We start from the raw sequence: 8,490 nt of genomic DNA on the forward strand, positions 1-8,490 counted from the left end.
TAGTAGGAATGAAACTGTATGAAAAATGCCATGAAGACTTCTCAATTCTGACACACCCTACATAAACGAGACAGGAAATTAAGTGCCTGCTAAAATATTCAAGAATTTTGACTTGCTGTGTAGAATTAAGTCAATTTTCATTTTCCAACTCCAGTTTCCTGGGTGTGGCGTACAAGCACTCTCCATCTCTTCCTGTCTGCATACATCTTCTGTTCCAGGAAGTCTTCTCATTTGAGACCTCTCTCCTCCACATCTGATTTCACTGAGTCTATTCAGCATTTCCTTGGTCTTCCCCTTGGTCTTTCTCCTTAGACAATAAGGTCGAAGTAAGTGTTCTTTTAAAATAAATTGTGAGCAAAGAGAAATTTTCAGATCTTTCTGGGCTCTTGGGGATTTCTTTCGGCAGAATGTGTTTATAAGAGGACTAATTCAAATTGTGTTGATCCGGGTGAAGAAAAGGGGTGGGTCAACGGGCCAGAAAGCAGGAGTGTTTTTATACTTCCAGAATGCAAGACCTAACCGTGACAGTGTGTAAGAAATATTTTTTGAAGAAATTTCAAATTAGTAGCGATGGGCCATGCTCTCGCGAGAATCTCAAGACCGATTCTCCTGTGCTGCAATCCGTGCGACGTCCCAGTAACTAAGAGTGTAAGCTTGATGGTATCGTGTCTAGTTATTGCATGAAATAACATTCTCATATGGAAACGTGTATGCCAATACATTTTGTCAAAAGCCTGGAAAAGTATTGCATGTTCAATTGTGAGCCCCTTAATACCATTAACGAAAGTGAACACAGAATGTCAGTATCTTAAACTGTTCACAACTTGAGGTGGACAGCTTAGCTGAATAGCCCTGCATAATAAGTAGAATAAGGTTGAGGATTGAGAAGCAGATACATGAAAATCAGTTTGGTTTCAGAAGTGGAAGGTCAACAATAGAACCCATTTTCATTATGAGACAACTAATGGAAAAGCATTGGGAGTACGGGAATGATATGGTGATGACATTCATTGATATTGAAAAGGCATATGACAGTGTCCCTAGGACAAAAGTTTGGGACAGTCTGGTGCAAAAAGGAATTGGACAGGGATTAATAAAAATGATCATGGCATTGTATAAGGAATGTTGTAGTTGCGTGCAAACACAAGTTGGCAGGACAAGTCGGTTCAAAATAACTAGTGGGCTGAGTCAGGGAAGTGTTCTATCACCAACCCTGTTTACAATAGTAATGGATGACATCATGAGAACAGCAAAAGCAGCATATGGAGGAAGAGAAATGAACATGATGTTATTTGCAGATGATATTGTGATTTGGGGAGAAGACGACAGGAAGGTTCAAGAACAGTTGAATGTGGTGAATGGGAAGATTGAAGAATGTGGATTGAAAATAAGTGTAGAAAAGAGTAAAACTCTTGTTATGACTAGAGGGGAGAAAGAAGGGAAAGGTCAGATTAGACTTGCAGACAAGCCCCTGGAAGTAGTGGAAACGTTTAAATACCTGGGGAGTGAATTAATGGAGAAAGCTCGACTGGATGCTGAGATTAGTAAAAGGATTCAAGCTGGAAGTTGTTTCTATCATAGTGTAAGAAATATGTTATGGGACAAAGGATACTATGTACAAGATGTATTACGTACCCATAACAACTTACGGAGCAGAAACTTGGACAATGACAAAGAAGGATGAAAGTCGAATACAGGCAGCCGAAATGAAATTCTTGAGGAGTATGATACAGAAGAGTAGAAGAGACAAAATAAGGAATGAGAAAATCCGGGAAGAAATTGGAGTGGAAAAAATGAATGATAGAATAGAGAAGAGCCGACTAAGATGGTTTGGGCACATAAAGCGAATGAGCGACGAAAGAATGCCAAAAAAGGTGATGGAAATGCAAATCCAAGGAAGGAGAGGCCGTGGACGACCACGATTGAGATGGAAGGATACCATCCAACGCAGCATTATAGAAAGAAACCTGGACTGGGACACAGTGTTGGAGGAGGAGTGGTGGAAAGACCGAAGAAAGTGGAGAGGAACCATATTTGCCCCTACCCGGCTACAGCTGGATAAAGGGAAATGATGATGATGATGAATTTGTGATTAACTGTAGATAAGATGTACACCTACCTGGATACCTTGCAGTTGTTGACAGGGTAGCCTCTTGTGATGCAGGCCGGGCCGGAGGTGTTCACTGTGACTATTCCCCTTCAGCACTCGTTGGCTGAATGTTCAGCGTACTGGCCTTCGGTTCAGAGGGTCCCGGGTTCGATTCCCGGCCGGACCGGGGATTTTAACCCTAATTGGTTAATTCCAGTGGCCCGGGGGCTGGGTGTTTGTTTTGTCCTCAACATCCCTGCAACTCACACACCACACATAACACTATCCTCCACCACAAAAACACGCAGTTACCTACAAATGGCAGATGCCGCCACCCTCATCGGAGGGTCTGCCTTACAAGGGCTGCACTCGGCTAGAAATAGCAACACGAAAAGAGAAAAAAAAATCCCCTTCAGCGATATTGTGTGTTTTTAAATGCTGGATCATCCCAGAAGTATCTCTGCTGACTTATTTTACTTCTTTTCAATAGCGGTCTGTGCTATGAGGAATTTCTTCAAAATAACCTACATCCACAAGTTTCAATGTGTTTTGGACATAGTCTTAAAGTTGTCGCGTACAATTAGACACAATTAAACATTGCACCATCATATATTGAAGTACTGAACTTTAAATGTCAGTTCTCCTCCTTATCTTGGAATCTCTTATTACACCATGAAAAAAAAACAGAAGAGCTCAGAACATGCATATCCTTACCATACCCAGTCGCAAGTCCTGAGCATATGGCAATTCCTTCAATTACTGCAATTCGTGAATGGAACAACCTGCCTCAAGACGTCAGAGGGATATCAGCATCCAAGAAATTTAAAAGTGCATGCGCAAAATATCTAATGGAAAGATACAAATCAATCAGATAATCACTTTCCTACTTTGTTGTCCTCTTGTCTACTTTATCCTTCCCCTGTACCTCTCTTAAGTTGGGTGGAAACTTACAGGACAAAGAATTATATTTCCCAGATAATTCTATTTTTTAGTAATTCTCTTTCATTTTTAGAACTTTATTATGCATGTATATCTTAAAAACTGTACTCCTTTTGTGTATTATTGTGCTCTTTCCCTTTGATTTTTGTGATTTTAATGTACAAGTAGTTACTGTTAGGTATAGTTGAATAGTTCTACATAGTTTATGATAGGTTACTTTTCAATATGTAATTATAAACATAATTTTGATACTGGTTAAGACGGACAGCTGTCCCTAACTTCACCAGGATAAATAAATTATCTACCTAATATGATGTGAATACTCTTGAACATTGCAAGAAATTATTTCCTTCCTCACCAAAATATCTGTAAACACAGATATATATATATATATATTGGAAAATTGAGGACTCCAATGTAGTTTGGCACATTGCATAATTTCCATGTTATCAGAGGCACTACTCTAGGAGGAAGAATCTTGATAGGAAATTTCTTCACCCTGAATTGAACGTTAAAAAGATGAAGTCTCCTATGAAGAAGTACTACGACATGTCTTTAGGTCAAAGTTTAATCCTCATTTTAAGCAACCCTATACTGACACAGTATTGTGACAAATTGCAGCACCTTACTGGCCTAGAAAAAGATGACAGGAAGAAAAGGGGTATGAAATGCATAAAGAGCTTCACTTGGACGTTTAGCTGATGAAACACTTTACATAATTACTTTTGATCTTGAAAAGGCCTTATCATTTCTGAAACTGGTGTCTTTGTACAATATAAGAGGAGAAATAGGTATAGTTACAATTTTGGATGTCACTCATACAATACAAAGAATGTCCACATGTTTATCTGGAATGAAACCAAAGTGGAAAGGGGTGCGCAGGAATTGGCTACATGTGTAGTAAAACATCTTGAAGCAACTGCCAAGGACCACGAAAGAGTTACTTTGTATTCAGATTGTTGTGGAGGACAAAATCGAAATATAAAAATGGGTCTAAGTCTCCTGAAGTATGTTAAAAACTCAATAAGACCAAAATTATTGATCACAAATTTCTTGAATTGGGACGTTCCTGTCTTCCTAATGATTCGGATTTGGATTAGTTGAAAAGACAGCACTCCAGCCACAAGAAATTTCTCCATTTGATGATTGGGTGGATATAGTGAAAACTGCTAAAAGGAAGCCATTTCAGGTGACTGTGATACAACATGAATATTTCTCATCTCCTCTGTTACTTGAATGAAACTGAACAGAACCATTGATGGAAAGGATGTCAGTGATCTCCCCAGAAATTTTCACCAGCCAGGTGCCAGGAATGAGTGCGTAAAAAATGAATATGATAAAGTCTCAATTTATTCCCCTCAGGGCATTAAAAATAATATCAGACAGGTAAACATTAACTACAAAATTGAACTATTTTTGTGTTATCATCACGAACAAGATATAAGAGTATTTTTTACTTGTAGTGTTTTACTGCTCGTTCATAATCGGGGCTTACTACTTGGTTACTGTGGAGTGCCATACGGGTTTGTAACATCGTGCAAAATCAAGTGCTCACATGTGATTCCACGCTAATCAAGACACCGCTCGTTTACCTCAGCTCCGTGGACTTGGTCGGAACAGGCCAGAAACTGCCTGGAACTGAACCAGTGCCTCTTAAAATTACAGGAAGGAGATAATAGAGGCATGAACCCCCAGTGAAAGATTGAATCAAATGAAAAGGTTTATTAACACAAATAAAATGCAAATTAATAAAGAACAAAAGAAAGAGGGAATGCAGAGAAGAACTGACATACATAATCAGTCCCAGAGAGTATTATACACACAGTCCTCTTTCCTTGTGACCACACACATCATTTCAACAAACATCAATAAGGTTACTGTGGTAACGTTATGAAGCTTGATAAATACATTAGCAATCAAACTCAATCTTTCTCAGAACAACGAATTAGTTCATAACATAAAGCATTCCTTTCTCCATAATAAAGAGTTGGACTCGTGTGAAAGAACACATCTCACTCCAAAAAAGAATATCACGCAAAAAGGGGACCTACGCTAATGCTAAACTTGAGCCACCATCATAATTTCAAAAGTCACGGGCCACAACAATCGGCTCCATAAAGACTGCATCCCCAGAGAGCAAAATAAAAGAGCAAAACCAGAAGATAACACAAAACAAAAGCAAGGAGGATGAGAGGTTGCCATAGTTACTGAGATCAACAAGCATTCCTAACAATAACACATCTAAACAGAAAGGAAAAATCTTTAAAATAAACAACTAATCAGGTAATTAAAGCAGAGAGCAAATGTAAATAAAGGAATAACTGTGGAGCTAAATTAGCACCTGTGAGAGACGGAAAATAACACAAATCTATACAAACAATCCACACAAACATGCACGCTCAGCATAGAGACCACAGTGAAACAAACCCAGTATAATGTCAGTGTCAAGGCACAATACGAGCACGCCCGTATAGCATGACGGACAAGATCGCAGGCACCTGTGCTTGAACAAAATCCCAGACTGTGACATTGGATCGCCGCAAAATAGCCCAGGCTCATCCAGTCACAATCCTAACCATCACACACAGTTCACGCCACATGTCTAATTCATAATCACCCTAACTTAAAGGTGAACATGAAATGCATAGCATTAGCGTCAAACCAAAACAATATCGACCAAGCTCAGCCTGCCGAAGATTCGAAGAAAAATAATCAGGGGTCTCAAATCGAAGCCACATGCATGTACATCAGTTACACTGACCGGTATCACTTTCCATTCTCATGTATAGAACAAAAATACACAAAGTTAGTGAAGCGTAAACCAATATATATATATACAGGGTGAAGCGAAATTTGCGCACTCGGGAGTCGCAGCGAGACTCCTCACATGCGAGCAATAAAAAAATGTCTCTCACAAAAGTTCGTCCTGCGAGTATATCCGGCAGAAAAAGAACGTTGAAGAGTGGCAAACTGGCAACACTGTAGCCACATGTAGGGTAACTATCTTTGTCAGCACATAGTAGTCATGATGTACAGTTGGTGCAGTGGATAGAGTTTTGGGTTGGCATGCAGGAGTTCGAGGGTTCGATCCTGGGTTGAGGCGCACTTTTATATTTGCTCATTTCCATCGGACATTACATACTGTATTACAGTAAGACACCGTTTCTTAGGTCACATGTATCCTATATTTACAAAATTTAGTAACTCTGAACACGGTGTAACGCACCTACTAGATGAAATTGTGCGAATAAATTCACGCTCACGACGTGGAAAGGGCGTCTTTCAAAGCTGACCAATGAAAACGAATGTTCGTGCATTTCTAGGATCGTAGTATGTAAGTGCAAATGGTTTCTAGAGGACTCGCTGCAATCGCTGTTGATGATTAAGACGCCAAATACCATACCACTTGGACTACATTTACGAAATAAAAAACATACGCCTCAAACCAGGATCGACCCCTCGACCTCCTGCATGCTAACTCAAAACTCTATCCACTGCACCAATTGTACCGCACGACTAATATGTGCTGACAGAGGTAGTTACCCTACATGTGGTTACAGTGTTGCCAGACTGCCACTCTTCAACGTCCTTTTTTCTCCCGGATATACTCGCAGGACGAACTTTTGTGAGAGACATTTTTTTATGGCTGGCATGTAAGGAGTCGCGCTGCGACGCCTGAGTGCGCGAATTTTGCTTCACCCTGTATAGTTTGCAATCGAGCTAAATACATAAAAGTCTGCAGAACAGAAGATCAAAACACAAGATCAGAGTAACTATGACAGACCCCAATGTGTAATAAATACCTTATATTTTGAAGAGCAGAACCCGTAGGCTCTATATAATAATCTATATTGACTCAAGGCAGGGAGTCCAGTAGGGCGGACAGTAATTCTACACAAAATACGATGTATGGCTTTTCAGGCGTTTGCTCTATTAACCAGCGTTTCCGTCTTAGGTCTGACACTAGACTCTTCACAGTGGGATGTGTCAGACCCTACCCACTGACGCTGGGGTGTGTGCAGGTGAACTTATCAGAAGCCTATTTAACAGGCACAGTCTGATAACTGCATACAGGAGATAAAACTCCACAATGGAATTAATGCCTGCCTAGCAATTCCAAATGGAAATTCTAAGTTCCCATGAAGGGAATTAGATATTTTTCCACCAATGGAGCATATGCTCTATTTCCACACAAAATAAAATTTAAATTCATACATTTTTACGCCATGGTCCAATGTCTCAATCCTTACCACACCAGACATTGTTGCCTCTCCAAGAGAGAGCAAAAGAATAATCAATCGAGAGAGAGAAATTGATAACTACTTTATGTCGCACCAACACAGATAGGTCTTATGGCGACGATGGGACAGGGAAGGGATAGGAGTTGGAAGGAAGCGGCTGTGGCCTTAATTAAGGTGTGAAAATGGGAAACCACGGAAAACCATTTTCAGGGCTGCCGACAGTGGGGTTCGAACCTACTATCTCCCGAATACTGGACACTGGCCGCACTTAGGCAACTGCAGCTATCGAGCTCGGTAGAGAGAGAGAAATGCTTTGACAATTTCAGATGGTCAGAGAGTGCCATCTGTCAAAGAGAAGTGAATATTACATCACATTAGGGAACACTGTATAGACTGGTTTTCATTGACATCGCCAAAGAATGCGATAATAGAATGGTGCGACCCAAGGAGACCTTGGTGTGGCACAAAGTATCTTTCAGAATGTGTAGGTGTCTTGAACATTGCATGGCCTAGTGTGCCATCATTCTTCTTGTATACTAACACATCAAGAAAAGGTAATTTACCTACATTTTCTACTTCCATTGTGAACTTGATCTTACTGTTAATGGAATTTAGGTGCTCCAAAAATTAATTTAATATGTCCCTTCCATGTGGCCAGACCGAAAATGTGTCATCCACGTAACGATAGAAGCACTTAGGTTTCAATAGCGCTGTAGTTAATGCAGCACTCAGTGTTCCATAAAAATATTAGCAGCCACTGGTGACAGAGGTGAACCCATTGCTGCTCCTTCTGTCTGTTCGTAATAATCCCCTTTGTAGTAGAAATAAGTAGATTTTAAACAAACTGCTGCCAGATTGGTCAAGTCCTCTGACAGTTACTGTCTGATGTAAGCAAGTGTTTCTTCTAGTGGTATATTAGTAAAAAGTGATGTAACATCAAGGCTTACCAGGATGTCACCTTCGTCCACCCGTGGCTCACGTAACTTCTGCAAGAAGTGTTTCGAATCTTTAACGTGATGTTCTGTCTTCCCTGTTTCTGGCTGTAATGGTTATGAAATATAGCAGGCTAACTCATGGGTCGCAGAGCCAATGGCACTCACGATTGGTCTTAGTGACACGTCATTCTTGTGTATTTTTGGGAAGCCATAAATGACTGGAGGTGCAGGGTCTGAATTTAGTAAGGTCTTCTGCAAGTGTTCTGGAAGTGTTGAGCTCTTCACT

This window comes from Anabrus simplex, chromosome 7 (assembly GCF_040414725.1).
Source record: "Anabrus simplex isolate iqAnaSimp1 chromosome 7, ASM4041472v1, whole genome shotgun sequence".
In the NCBI taxonomy this organism is placed as follows: Eukaryota; Metazoa; Arthropoda; class Insecta; order Orthoptera; family Tettigoniidae; genus Anabrus; species Anabrus simplex.